We start from the raw sequence: 16,442 nt of genomic DNA, 5'->3' as shown, positions 1-16,442 counted from the left end.
GATGTGTTCAAGTGAAGCAGGAAATAGAAGGAAGAAAACAGATATGAATTTAACAGACTTACGAGACTGAGTTGAAGTGATCATTGATGGAAATAATTTGAATAATTAGAGAGCTTGTACTGGGAATAAAGGTACACGTGTAATTTTTGGTTTAAACTATATATGTACTCATATAAAAGCATAACTATACCTCCCAATATTCTGTTTATTGAAATGTGAGGGCTTTGATGAGCTTAGGTGCACTTTACAGTAATGCACTACAAAATATGACAAATCATACTTTACATAGCATTTTACAAAAAGAGTCAGAAAGCTGGTAAACAATCATATTCACATGCCTGTCATACCCTATCCCATGCCCAACTGCTCAACTAGGCTAACTGAAACTCCTTTTATTTCTTAAATGGAATTTAAGTTATTTGTTACTACATTCCTCAAGCTGTATTTCAAGCTAAAGCGGTTCATGTACAAGGGGAACATTTTTGAGTACACAGTATACAGCTATTTCAGAGCTACACATACTCATGCAGCCTACATGCAGCTTTGATAAAGTTCCTGGACAGGATCTTTAAGCAGCTGAATAATTAAAATGTGTAAACCCAGACATATGAAGGTTGGGGGCCCTTGACTAACTTTTACTTTTGTGAAAACAAAGAAGGGGGGAAAAGGAAGACTGATGGAGAAAGAAAGGAAGGCTTATCTACTATGTGTCTTTGTCACATGACTCACTCACTCCCCTCCTATCTCCACTCTCCCTTTCTTACCCTTTGCCTCCCCCTCATGCGTTCCCACCCTCTGCTCACCACCAGGGGTGGATCCCAGCATTTATCTCTACCATCCAGCCCTGGTGTCTCCTAGCAACGAAGCACGGATCATTTAACTGCCCCTGCATCCTCTGTTTTATCCAACCAGTCGTCATATACAGTATGCCAACTGTCTTTATTCACATTTTCTGTTTCTTTTTACCACTTGGGCCCTGAAACTGTCCTCAGAGTCTGTATGTTGTTTTGTGTGTGTGTGTGTGTGTGTGTGTGTGTGTGTGTGTGTGTGTGTTGTTTTTTTTTTGTTGTACTTGTCTCTCATGGCTTGGAGTACTCCAACCATATCAGTGCCACACTTGAGGCAGACAGACAGGCAGGAGAGGCTGGTCTGTCAGAACGTGTCACTCCTGCATCCAGCAGGTGCACAAAACACACACTAAGACACACACACACACACACACACACAGACGCAATCAATAGGGAAGACAGGACTTGGCCCTCGGTTTGAAAGGCCCTCGCAGAATCAATTAGCATTTAAATTAATGAAGCGCGTAATGAAGAGAGCACTATCTCTCCCGCAGAAAGCCGACAGACAGGCGGAGAGCTGATTGTGAATCAGCATCAGGAAGAAACACTGAAAGGAACATCAAAGATATTCAAATGGCCACTTCGTCCCTTATTTTTCTCAAGGAAAAGTGCCAAATTAAAAGCAGAGCAGATTTAAATAAACCTACAATAAGTATGTAGTGTTAATATAATAACATTTCCATATAAAAAGTGACATTAATAAAACACATAATTAAAGATACAATGATTGCATGGAAAGGACTGTCCTTATCTTCCAGCATCCATCAGGGCTAATAAGCTTAAAAAAGGCTGCTTCCGGTATAGATAACCCTAACTGATTTACTCAGGGAGATGGGAATTTGAGCTCATTTAAGTTATTCAGAATATATTTATTTAGAATATATTACTTTTCCCACAGAAACTACAAATTTAATATTGTGGCGAGATGCTGAGGCAGACTGATATGGGGGCCCAAAAGCTTATATATTATATTATTTTTAAATAAAAATACACCAATAATTAATACAGTTAAATAATGATAAATAATGACATCTGTGATGTCTGTTAAAAAACAAACCAATGCTAATAAGTTAGCTATGATCAATATAGGGGGCAAAATGCTGCAGGTAGTTGTAAAGGCTCAGTGTGTTTATGCTGACATTGCCAGTTGCAAAGAGTTTATAGCTTGTTTTAAATTTGCTTAAATTTATGTTGATATTGGATTTTATTGACATGTAACTGTTTAATGTATTAATGCTTTACAGCCATTGCGTCAACAATTTGCTGACACTTGTATTTCTTTCTAACTTGAGGAAGATATCATGATCGTGCCTAATTACCATGTACCATGTACAAACTATGACAAGATGCAAAGCTTAAAACAAATTTCCAGAAAATCAACCAAAGACAATGGGATTTTTGCTCATTTCCACTGCTGCAAATATTAACAGTTGGGTGCAAAATAAACAGTTGGTGACTCCAGTCAATTTTCCAGTCAGGGCCATTAAACCATTGCAGATGAAGAAGGCGCAGCATGTGACATCAATGAGAAGGCCGAGTCCCCACAATGTGAGTAATACCAGGTGCAAACACACACACACCAACACACACACACACACACACACACACAGTAAGACTTCAGACTGACAGCATGTTCCACAATGAACAATCTGGCTGTATGTTTGCACAAACTGATGCCTTCACATTTCTAAGAAGAAAAGGAAGGTTTCTGTGTGTGCTGTGTGCATGTCTTGCCTTGTGCCACATACTGACAGCAGCGACTGAGTGGCACACGAACCTTATCGCTCCAACACAGTGACAATAGAGAGCTTTTAGCCTGGAGCGTCATGTTGCTGCTGCGTTCCTCATTTCAAAGACGCCACTGAGAAAAGAAGTCTGTGCTACCCCTCCTCAGTGTGACTCATGACTCAAGGCCCCCCCTGCCACCACCGCCCCCAGCCCCTCCATACACATGCATGTGTCACTGCCATCAAGACTCCTCCAAACCCCCACCACACCAACCTAGTAATACACACATCAAACACACCCCCTGCTTACCCTAAAATACAGTACAACATAAGCTGACATTTGTTTGCTTGATTGTTGTCTACCTTAATTTTTTATCCACAGAGGGCAGAGAGGAAGGAAGAGAAAAAGAAAAAAGAGGAAGGAGGGACAGGAGGGGAAAGAAAAGAAAGGAGAGAAGAGAGAAGGTAAGGAAAGAGAAGAAAGATAAAGGAAGAACAGTGAGAAGAATAGTGAACATTCAGCTCTGTCCTTCAGGTGCGTCCTCAGATTTCCAACAACTCCTTCACACCACGATCGTGACTGAACAGAGGAAAATTCAACGTCCAATGAAGAACCACAAACTCAGAACACACCCACCCATGCACCACGTCACCACTGCATTGTCCTGGCCAGTGGCTGCTTTACTGCACGACACGCGTAGTGTGGAGAAACACGCTGCACCACTCCCTCCAGGGGGCTTTTCCTGACCGCAGCATAAGGAAGGAGGAGAGAGGGAGAGAGATGTGGGTGAACAGTAGTAATGATGACAGTGGGACGCCGGAGGTTAGCGAGCCAGTCACAAATCTGTGTGTGTGTGTGTGTGTGTCTTTGTGTGTGTGTGTCTGTGTGTGTGTGTGTGTGTGTGCCAGGGCGGGGGACACCACTGTGATCTCAGTGTGTCAGATGATGATGCTGCTGTGTTGTGACAGAGGAACAGGACAGAGTACTTCATTCAGCTGCAGACAGACATTGACAGGGCCAATAGCGAACAGAGAGGGTTACACACAACACAGAGATCCTGTAAGCAGGCAGAAAACACACAGTTAGCTATGGTGTGTTTTAATACTTATTGGGGTTTTTTTGTTTGTTTTTCAAGTTTATACAAAAGAATCTAACTTTTTCACATTATTTCATGTGTGAGGGAAGCAAACAGAAAGTTAGCTGCTCAGAAAGTCTCAAATGTGCAAGCTCTCAAGCAGCTTGCCACTCCATCGTGCTTCCTCCGAGGCCCAGAATATTTTTTTAGTACATGTATCCAGTGAGCAACTTACTGGAATGATTCCCCTCCATCTTTGAAATGTGCTATCCAGATTTTGATTTTGCTAATGGCATTGCTCTACAGATGGTGGTGCATTACTTTAGTCCTGACTCAAGTAGCTCAACAATTATTGGGTGGACAGCCGTGATCATGGCGAGGCAAGGCAGGTTTATTTATTTAGCATGTCTCAGACACACTGCCATTCAAAGTGCTTCACACAGGCAAAGGAAAGTGTTAGAACCAGATTTTAAAAAAAATAGCCAGTTAAAAGGTACTGAGTTAACTTCATCTTCCAATATAGCAAGTTGTTCCTATTATTTTGTCCATCCTTAGTACAGTGTGTGTGTGTGTGAACAGCTGGTAATGTAGTACTGTTTCTTACTGCTAGTCTGCAGTGTTGCCTTAAACCTCCTTTTCTTAAAGTCAATCATTCTCTTCTCTCCTTTGTCTCTTCCCATATGTCTGCCTGTCTGTAGTCTTGAAACACCATCACACACACATGCATGCACACACACATGTATGCACACAAACACACACACACATACACACACTCCTCTGTCGCTCTCTCAGCCTCCCAATTATTGTGACCATGGCAACTATCTTGGAGTATGGCCTGTGGATACAGCCACTATTACCAGGTCACTGCCTTGCAGCCTATCTGTCCCCCTATTGACACACACACACACACACACACAGACACAGACACACTGTCTCCCCACACCCAGACTCTTTCTAGGCGCTGTCGGCTCTAATCATCAGCTGCCGAGGAGGCACAAAGCTTAAAAAAGAGAGAAGAGAAAAATAACCATGGCAACAAATTTGAGGCAATTTCAGTAATAATATGAATTAGACGCAAAGCTGTATTATGTTGGGCAGGGAAGAAAAAGCTCTCAGCTCTGCTTTTGAAGTGACAGGAATAAGAACATGCTCCAGTGTCTGTGTTAGTGCTCACATTTACAGTTTTACATATGCAAAATTAGAGTTTTATTTTGTTTCCAAAGAGCTTCTGATGGACATGATTTGCTACGATGACACAGTTTCTATTTTAAGCTGGATGTCACCTTAATCGGGCCAAAATAAGACACACACACCATCACTCATACAGAATGAATGTCTAAGCATAAATGGCAGCTGGCAAAACTGGTTTAGCCAAGCATGAAAATCAACATGAATTCCCACTTGACTGAAGCTCGATGCCCTGCGGCGCTGCCTGCGACCCGTGTCCACATCCCCAGACACCTCCTTCACACAGCGGAGTGGAGAGCCACGTCACTCCATGAGGCGGAAATAATCTCAATGTTTGAGAACGAAATAGATCTCAGCTAATCTAAAGTTTATCGGAGAAAATAAGCAGATATACTCAGATAGTCTTGGCCACTATGTCAACTAGCATGATGCAATGTGAGTGTTTTTAGTATTCACACTTTTTTTGCAAATTTTGTGAAATTTATTAGTGATTAGTTTGAATTTGAAATTTTAGCTTTAAATTTTACTGATTCACTGGCGAAGATCATTACAAAGTCACCTGACTGTGTCAGAGTGTTGTATTCACAGTATTTGTCTCCAATTATTTGTGTTAGGTACAAACTTTTTTATTTTGTTATATTAGTGTAAATAACACATGAAAACTAGAAACACTGTTTCCCATGACCAGGAATTCAGTAGTGATGCAAACACATTCAGACAAATCACAACAGTTGTATATTCATTTTATATTAGTGAGTCATGTCCTGTTTCTCTCGTCTGGCTGCAGAGATGGACAGCTACAGATTACATGTACTTTCATTGCATCAGACTGAAACTCTGACTCTTTCAGAGTGAATGTGTTGAGGTATCTGCTGTATTGATCTCATATATAACTTTTAAAATCACACATATGAACTTGTTAATTATGCTAAAGGTAAACTCCCACCTTTTATGCAATATGTAGGTTACAGGGTTTCTCTTATGAAATATCTCTTAGTTATATGTCAGCTAGTCTCTGGTATTTTTGATTAGACATGAATGTATATACTGTATGCATCATGACATATGATATTGTATGAGACAGAGCTTCAAAATGAGGTAAAAATGAAGTTAAATTATATCATTTCAGCTCATATTGTCTTTTAAGGTTATATATCAGCATGATTTTGCCCTTAATCACATTTAATAAGCAATAAACCTGGGGAAGAAATCAAAACCATTCAGATTTTTCCTGTTTTTTTTTTTTTGTTTGTTTGTTTTTTTCTATAGCAGTACAAGTAACAGCCTGCATCAGTCTTGTCTCTACGTTATGTCTGGGCAAAGTGTGTTTGTAAAACCTACCACTGTACCATTTTCACAGAGCCCGGCAAACCACTGCTAAATGACGCCGTGGGATGTGCTGCCTTCACGTCAAACTTGTCCCTTTTGTGATTGCAGGAGCAAACAGTTCTTTTAAAGGGCATTTTTCTTTTCTCACCAACTAATTGGAGCTGACTTTAATATCATAGTTGTTAATTTTTTGCCTTTAAACAAACTGCCTGGAAGAAGTTTTACTTTTACTTTTTTACTTTTAAGTTTTACTATTAGCACTCTGCAGTCCTTGTAAATAACAAAGAAATTAACATTTTTTTTTGGGGGGGGCACTGTAAAATACACCACACAACTTAATCTTTAACATAATAATTTTCTTCAAAGCAGCCCAAAATTTACTGCCAATATCCAGCAGATAAAAAAGGGGGAATTTAAATCTGGTCTTTTCACTCTTCAGAAAACACCAGCTGTAGGAGGCAGCACTGAACGAAAGAGGAGGAAAGGAGAAAAAAAGCAGAGGACAGAATAAGCGGGATGCTATTAATCTGTCCCCTTCATTCACCACTCTACAATGAATTGCAGCTGTGGCTGCAGATAAAAACTGTTTTTTTTTTTTCTTTCTTTCTTCTCGGGTGATTATCTGCAGTCAGGTGCCTGGGTGGAGGTATGATCACAACAGAGCACAAGGGACGCAGCAAAGGAGGGATGAGGAAGATGAGGATAGAAGAACAAGAACAAGGAAATCCAAAAGAAAAGGAACATAGAGAGGATGAAATTTAAGGGAAAAGAAAGAGGGGTTGTTATTGACAGCAGATAAGGATAGAGAGAAATAAAACTACTGAAAGGAAGGAAAAGTCACTAAAAGCATTGAGTTCTATTTGTGCGGTCTATCAGAAATGCCTATCACAAACGTCTCTCCAGCCAACAGTTCAAAATGTACTATTCATCCACCCAGTAGCTATACTGTTTAACTTGTATAGGGTGGTAGGAAGATGAAGCTGAAACTGTCTATCACAGTCCTGAAACACAGAGACAGATAAACTCACATTGACACCTGCAGGCAACTTAGAGTGACCAATTAATCTGCATGTCTTTGAACTGTAGGGGGAAGTCAGAATGCCCAGAGAAAACCCATGCTCGCTGTGAGGCAAGTGCCAACCCTCAACTTACTCCAAGGTAAACTACCGATCTATTATAAATTAATTTTCTATCAGGCAACTCTAAAACTAAACTGGCAGGAGGAGCAACACAAGGAGCGAACTATGCAAAAGGTCGTAATTTTATTTTATCCTGGTACGCATAAACAAGACAACACTAAGAGTCTATGGCTGTGTTAGTTGATTTGTGAGGCTGTGAAGCTGTATTATATTTCCAGGATACAGATTGCCAACAGAGGGACACCTAAAAATAGATCTGTATGCAAACATGTTGACACTGTTTACCAAATTTCATAGGAATCCATCCAATAATTGTTGAAAAATTTTCAGCTTGGACCAAAATGGCTTACCCATCAGCCAACTGAACAACATCGCCATCCCTACACCACACCACTAACAGTGACGATACCAGAAACACCCAGAGTCATTGGCAAACTACACTAATGCCTTTGAGATACCACTACACACTGGGTGGAGGTTGGTTCTGCAATAAGGCAGCAGAGTACTGACTCTGCATGAGGACAAAGGAGGGGTAAGGTGCAGATATAGAGGTGTTTAATATTGTTTGCTATTTATCTCCACCAAACAGAAGCGCATAGAGAATAGAGATGTAATCTTAACCACCTACGGGTGAGGAACATTTCAGATCATGGTGGAAATGTGATAAGCTACATTCAAGATTGAATTAGAGAGAGGTGTGATCTGATAGCTTGTCTTCTGTTACTGCTATATAACCATAAATACATATACTTGTTTTCTCAGGAATGCCAAACACAGGATGAAGTGAGTGATGGACATTATTCTGAAAAGCATATTTAAATGTGCAACCCTTTAGAAAACATTTAGATTCCAACCACTGAAATCAGTTCAGACACAATAGGTCTATTTATTCTTCAAGTCAAGTATTGTGATATGAGTCAATAAATAGCCCTGTAACACTAATATTGCTTATTTGTCCATCAAGGCTATTATCACTTGATATATCCAAAATACAGTCATCTCAGACTATGGCGATTTCTCATTTATAGTTATAACTCATGTATTGTCCATGTTCAGTGTTGTTTGAAACTACAGTGATTACATCCCTGACAACAAAAAGCCAAAGACTGTCTGACAAAATAATCCAAATGACACACTCCCAGGACTCTTCTTACCTACATTATCTCCATTGCAGTATAACGTCAGCTGAGGGTGCAGGCAGATCTTTAATTGCTCATCTACACTGGAGACCAGGAGTCTGACAGCAGGGAGGCTGAAGACAGGACTCGATTAATGCAAGTTGCTGTTATTTTGACCCCATGTGAAATGTAATTTCCAACATCAGCATTTTCCCTGTATGTCTAACATCTCCCCTACAGCTACACTATAACATGCAACCACAGGTGAACATTTTTTTCTAAAATATTCCAGTGGATATGAGGCCTTTGTATTTTACAGTACAGCGATAGACATATTCGGTGACTAAAAAGCAATCAGACATGATTTGTAGACACACAGGGAGGGACCCTGAGGGGCAATGTTGAGAGGAGTGAGGGAGATTCAGTGCACTGACAGATTTGTATAAGATCTGTTTCTGCAGCTGCCCTTGGGGGTAGAGCTCACTATAGCACAAGTCAGGCAGAAACCAACAGGCTAGCTTAACCTCTGGCCAGTCAATGAAGGTGAATGAAACATGTGTTTGAGGGAATGACAGAAACACAAGTGTGTGGAGCATTGATCTGCACTGTTTTGCAAGGCTGGATTACAAAACCAGACAAATGGGCAATTGCCCAGGGGCCACAGACCTCCAGGAGCCACAAAGGCTCCATATTTACTGCATATCATCATTAATAAACTCAAATTTGCAGATATGAAGCACAAAATTAGGCCATCAAAATCTAGTGTTAAAGTCTAAACTGTTTTAGTATGTTATTGCTCATTAGTTATAAGGTTGTGTTTTATGAAATTGCCTCCATATTTTGTGGGTATCAACTAACATACAGAAAACGTCTGTGATCATCCAATGTATGTGATAAAATACCAAAAAAACAACATATTAATAAGAATAAAAAACTTTTTTTCTGATCGAAAGCCAACAATTCAAATATATTGAGTTTAGTACAGAGGAAACTGGCACAGTATGTTTCAAACTTTATTCAGACGTGTATATGCTGGGGACTATTTTCAGATTTGGACTACTACTACACATTTAGGGTACTAGTGTGTATTTATTTACTGCAGCATATGTGGGTATAACTCCAAAAACAAACATGCAAAAAAAATATATCATTTTAGCAATTTCCAGTGGGATAGTCTAAGTTTTAACATGTGACATTAACTGAACACACAAATATTTCAGAACATGGCCTTCCTCACATTATTTCACTGCTTACTGGACTCATATATGTTTTTTCAAAGCTGCGTAAGGGAATGGACTCCATAGTAAGTCTCACATGGCTCAAATTGAACTGGAGATTGGAGCTATGCAGCATTTCTGTCTGTTCCATAGCTGTATTGACCTACTGTCTAAATACAAAAGCAGTCACTTGGCCTGGTGTTGCAGAACAATTACAGCTGCAGAAAGACAAAAAAACACCTTTTGTAGTAAGGTTTCTGTATTTGTACACCGTCTCACACATCAGCCCAGAAATCAATCATAACATCCATTCTCCTGGTGTGTGTGTTGTGCAGTTCTGTGTGTTCTTGCATATATGTGTGTGTGTGTGTGTGTATGTGGGTGGTTCTTATGGCTGAGCTCATGATAAGTGCTGGAGTATGTTTTTTTTCCCCCTGCTCTTGATTGTGCCACTGACAATAGCAGTTAATGACAGCCAGCGAGTGGCTGCACGGTTCGACTGTGGGGGATGGGAGGGACACAGAGGGAAGGACCCATTTTCAAAAGCATATGTGGTTTTTATTCATAAACCTGTAGCCCATGTAACATGGCCAGCGGTTGCCTTTATTAAGCTCCGAGCACTCTCTCTGCGAACACTGTGAGTTTCAATTAAATCAAAGCCGTTTGAAGGCCTGCCGACATCACAGGGACAGAACAAAAAGCTTTCAGCAGGTTGTGAATGTAGTCAATTGCAAACAAGATGTGCATTTCAATGAATCATTCAGACTGGATGGGGAGAGGAAATTGATGGGTTACACTAATAAAAACACAGGGAAGGGTTAGAATAAACAAAGCATCAATGCTAATTTTTCAAAAGGGATTCCCTGCATCACCAGGCTGTACATGTTTCTTCTCATCTTCTGATCACATAGATTTTACATCATACATATTATTGAATTTTATTACCGATGCCTTTATGTGTGAAGTACATTATAATCTAGCACTTTAAAGTAGCATAAGATCAGTTAAAGTACTGCCGAACTGTACTTACATAGAGTAGGCTACTTGAGTGAATGTACTTATTACATTCTGCCACTGCCAAAAGCTGAAATACAAAGAAATTATATATATCCAATTAAAAACATATATGGATTGAACGTATACTAAGGTATACCTACATGATACAAACTGAGCTGATCAGCAGGTTGTGCTGGTGGCAAACTCCCAGTCACTATTTGTGTTGTGACCTGAATCAAAAGCCCCAGGATGAACCTTTCTGCTCTCTCAGTCAAAGTGCAGTCTGATTCAAACGTGGGAATCCCTACCAGAGCCGACAAGATCTCTGCTGCTCCCCTGACATAAAACTTTAATGAGAACAAAACTATTACACATCAGTTAACCAGCCACTCAGGTCTGCTCGTTTATTGACTTTGCTCTTGGTGACAAGACCACACACACAAAAACGCACACTAAACAGTGACACATTTGCTTATAGCATGCAAACACTCACTCTATCTCTCTCTCTCTCTCTCTCTCTCTCTCTCTCTCTCACACGCACACACACACAAACACAAATGTGCAAGTGTTGGTGAGACAACACACACTATTAGACATGTAGTTGCACTAAAGCACACAGCCACACACCAGTGGAAGTAGTTCTTACCATAGTTGTTTAGTAGATTAGGTGTGAGATATTGATGATTTTCCATAACCTTAAGTTCAAATCGATATAGGAGACATACAAGCATTTACACATTTAACTATAATGTGTTGTCATAATGTTCAAATACATTAATACACAATTTAAAATTATTATTAGCTGTTATTACATATTTTATTGTATTCCCTCCGGCCTGAGACAAGTGTACACCAGATAACCTACATCATCTGCAGAATTTCACCATGAAACAAAAACATGCATGTCCAGGTCCATGTTTGTTCTTGGCTGAGATTTTTTTTTTTTTTTCCTGGCACAGTGAGAAAAATCGATGGCTTTGCTTTGTGCCAGCCCCGGGCCATGCTGGTCCCCGCGGACTGGCTCAGTTTATTGTGCTCAAAAAAAGGCAATTACAATGTTAATGTGTCGCAGCAGGAGAGTGAACCCGGGAAGAAGGGGCGTCAAAGGTTGATGGAGAGAGTCGAGTCATCGTGGGTTAACAGCAAAACGGCGTCTGGGGAGCGTTTTATAGCAAACACACAGGGAGGCATATAGATACGGTTTAGTCTTCTCTGGCTAACACAAAGATATTAATTGATTTGCCTAATATTGGCTTTTGATTACCAGGATGGGATGGATGGATGGATGGATGGATGGATGGATGGATGGATGGATGGATGGGATGGGTGGATGGATGGGATGGGTGGATGGGTGGATGGATGGATGGATGGATGGATGGATGGATGGATGGAGTAGAAGAATTTCTCGTGCTATTTGTCACTATAGTGGTGTTCTCGGGGTGAAGCTATCATGCAGGACTAATACAAACCCCTCTTTGAGGAGGTCTCACGGGAGCCCATAAGAAGCCATTAAACGGGCGCATTAGGCGTAATGAAAAGGCTCTTAGTGGCTTGCCACTGCGGGCCACCTGGATTTCTCTGTTCTAGTGAGCTGCGGCTGTGATTGCTACAGCTCCACAGCGAGGAGAGGAAAAAAACAGGGGAGATAAATATGATGATGCCTGCATGAATCCCAGAATATTTCCAGTTTCCAAACACGGTGCCACCTTAACTGGACCCCAGACCGGGGAAAGGTACAAGCATTTTAGGGGGGGGCAGTTATGTGGAAACACTCTTCACGGTAAACAAACGGGGTAAACTGCCCATTGGCATAGTAAAATGAAAAACCTTAACTGCTCACTATTTCTGATTATCACAGCAATACAAGCCAACATCTGAATTCTTGCCTCTCCGATTTCCTGCCTGGAAAGACACTTCTCTGTTAGTCCAGATTTTTGAATTCACTCCGCAAAATAATCAATGGAACAGTTAAGTTAAAGTTCAGATCACTAACATGACAACTAAGCAGGACCTCAGGTATTAGGTGGGACAGAAAGGCCCAAACGCTGTCCATGGTCCTGACACCTGAACTAGACTGAAATCTTTTACTATTTCACAGGATTTGCACAAAACTGGAAAAAAGAAACTCAGATATAGGCCTAATCTATCATAACACAGACTTCGTGCTACCTGTGATTGTGATGCAAATGTTAATGGACTCTGAGGTCCTCTGATTAGCCTGGTGTGGGCTAATTTCCCTCCTCTGCAGTCCCCAGAGAGCCCAGAGTGCCTTTTCACTGCCCCTTATTAATGGTGGAGTGTTGGGTGGTATTTTCCGCTTCGCTGGGCTGGCAGATTGAAACAGCAGACAGACAATCATGAGTTAAATGACAGATAATGTAATGACAGACACACTCAGACACACGAGATCTCTTTGGCCGCACAAACAGAAGCTTTTAAACAAAGATTGAGCAGCATCGCAGCTGAGGTTAGTTTGGTTACATCCTTTACCTTTTCTTATCTCAGCCTGGGTCCTCGATTCATGTAACACACACACACACACACACACACGCTTCGTTATTACCTTGTCTGACTGAAAACATTTAATGTATGAGGTAATGATAGCCAACAATGAAAGGCATTGTTGAAATCAACGATTGGCACACATTGTAGCGGCTTTTAAAACATCAAAAGTTAGATATTTTTAGATTTTGTGGTTTGCCTTCTGGTAATCACCAAACGCAGGTTAGTCCAGCTCTTCAGGTTCTGATCTTTCCCCCATCATCTGAAAATTAGGCTTTTATTTTTGTGATTCGACAAATAGATGGGGGTTGGGTCGGTGTGGCGGAGGGGAGATGGGGGACTGGGGCCTGTGGGGGGGGGGCATGAAGGCAGAGAACCTTGTGCCAGCTCACCCATGTGTGTAATGTGAAAAAGGAGAGCCGGGGGTGAAATAGTGTGGAGGGAGGGGAGCAGTGAAAATGTGCGTGGGGGTAGGTACACTGGAGGAAATGAATTTGAGGACACAGTGAGAGCACAATGCCATTTTGGCTTTGGCTTTCTATCTCAAAAAAAAAAAAAGCCTCTCAGGTGGATGTTGTCGTTGCCTTTTGTTGTTCGAACATGCAGTTTAAACCCAGACGCAGATAAAGAGCTTCGATTGGTCATATCTGTATGGACACAGATCAGGATCCTCCTGAGACGTGGCACCCTGACCTCCCGGTGTCTCTCGGGATGGGTGATAAACTGCGAAAATCACTTTCCCTCTCTTTGCAGATGAAAGATAAACATGCATCTCGCACAGATCAGGCCAAGGAGCCTTAGACGAAGTCAGCTGTGATCAAACGTACAAAACCTAAAATACTGCGTATTAGACAGGAAGGTGAAATTAAGCAGGAATGTGGAAAGATTAGCAGCTCGTTGTCGCCACTGTGCACGAAAATAAGACAGAAACCTCATAACTTGTGGGTTTTCCCACTATAAGACACTATTTCTCACCAATAAAGGCCGACACTGTGTGATAGACGCCTTTAACAAGAACCTGAGATGTGTTGCCCTCGTGCGCAGGCCAGTGCGCGCGTGCACGTGTGGGATTCGCCGTTTTATCACATTATGTCTAAATCTTATTGTCAGGTCAGTCTGAATACCTACACATGCATGACACAGAAAATGCGTTCTGCTATAATATTATTAACATTATCATTATTATTATTGTTGTTATTATTATTATTATCTGTAAGCAGGCCGTGAAAAGGTCTGCAGCCGCGGTAACCTGCTGGCTGGTGGTGTCAGGGCTGCTCTTTTCATCTGGCAGCACACTCCATCAGACAGCGCAGAGCGCAGATCAGAGGAGGGCTGCGGCGCGCTGATAACAGCCTGTGTCATTAACTCTTTCATTCATTCAGGGAAGGGGAAAGCGGCCATTTTCGTTTCTCCACAACCGAGAATTAAAACACACACACACACACACACACACACACACACACACACACACACACCATGCACGAAGCAGGAGTGATTTCTTCAGCTCGTATTTCACCGTTCAAACGCCGAGGTTTAAACCAGAGTTTGGAGATGTAACCGTGGTGCGCAGGCCTGCAGCCCACATCTCGGCCTGCAAGTCAGTGCATCGTGGTGCAGCTTTGTTTTGTCCTAAATTCACTCCGAGGTCATTAAACTCTCAAAAAAAAAGGAAAAAAAAAATAGAACAATGAAGCAGCCAATCAAATCTCTCTCTCTCTCTTTTTCACTGACTTCATTGAAGGATACTTTGCTAATATCTCGGTGCCAATTTTTTTACTTGGCAGCCAAAGGGTTAACTATCCTACTTATAAGAGTTATTATATAAATGTTTTCTTATAAGAAACCCGCACAGACTGGTCCATGTGTGGAGTTGTTGCAAAGTCGCTTTATTCTCCTTTAAATCCTTGGCACAGGTATCTCATACTGATCTGGATGACACACTGAGCGAAAAACAAAACCACAACAAGACTTTTGTTCCTGGCTGCTGTTTGCCAAACGGTGATGACGGGGTTAGAGATATTCTTCTGTGAGTCTGCTGCTCTGATCTGGTTACAGCCTATTCTATAGATTTAAACCAGGCCGACAGCCTTTTAATGGGCCAGTTCTTTAAAACTAATGGCCTGGATGTTTACAGTCTACTGTATCTAGGTTCAGCATGTTTTAGTGTCGACTGCCGGTGTCAGGCCGCGGTTTTGTATCATGGTGATGAAATCTGATGCGGCAGCCTGAGGAAACACTGAACATGATAGACACAAAAAAAAAAACCCAGTAACAAGGCAGTGTCAATAAACTGCAGCCCTCGTTAGTGAATAAATGCTACATGCAAGTTTTAAATGTTTTTTTTAAAGTATGAGTGAAGAAGACGACTTGAAAATGAAATGAAGACAATGAAAGAGGGAAAAAGTCTAAGCTCCGTGTTTTTTTTTAAATTATGTAGTTCATTTTTTTTACACACTGTAAATTTGTGATATTCGTCTGATTGGGGAAAAACTATACTCATCCAAAGAACAAAGAAATGCGTTACGCATTGCCACTCCAGACCAAAGGAGGGTGAAATTCTATGTGAGAAGACATATTCTCTGTTGACTTATCTTTTCAAGACGACCTGCTTAGCTTTTTAATGATTGCGTTATTCAATGACGATTCAATCTCACAGCATAGGCCTAAACATTTTCTCAACGGAAACACGGCCATTGCTCAGCCTGTCATATGAGCTTCACAGTCACTCAATGAACGAATGAATGAATGAATCACGAGCATCGTGAATGAAGGTTTCAGCATGAAACACACAGCGAGTGAAATTTACTTTTCAGTTTATAATAAAAAAAAGCTACATTTTGCAAAAGTAAATCAAAATGTAAGCGGTCTGCGGTGCTATATCTTACCATCATTTAGCAAATAAAAAAAAAAAAAATCACGAAAATATTTCCCTCATCAACCACAGACCCAACAAGTTTTTTTTAATCCATACAATCCCAGAGACAACTTGGGTTACTGTTTGGATTATCCACGTCCTCCTCTCCTTAAAAAGAACTTGAGAACATTTGTTTTGTTTTGTTTTTTAAAAAATAGAACTAGTCCTACATTTGTGTAGAATTTGGTCCAAAGATTTAGGTTTTTGGCAAATCCTCCTTTTATACGCGTAAAGTTATGCAAGTCTTCAGGCCCCGGAATGTCATTGGATGCTAGGGTGAGGTATTATAGATTATGGGTTGGGGAAGGGATGGTGGGGGGACTGCAAGCGCCTCCCCCAGAAATGCAGCAAATCTCTCCCGTTTTCTCCTGGTGGGGCACTAAGAGGG

This window comes from Mastacembelus armatus, chromosome 5, assembly GCF_900324485.2.
Source record: "Mastacembelus armatus chromosome 5, fMasArm1.2, whole genome shotgun sequence".
In the NCBI taxonomy this organism is placed as follows: Eukaryota; Metazoa; Chordata; class Actinopteri; order Synbranchiformes; family Mastacembelidae; genus Mastacembelus; species Mastacembelus armatus.
Note: the sequence above shows the minus strand (reverse complement) of the source record.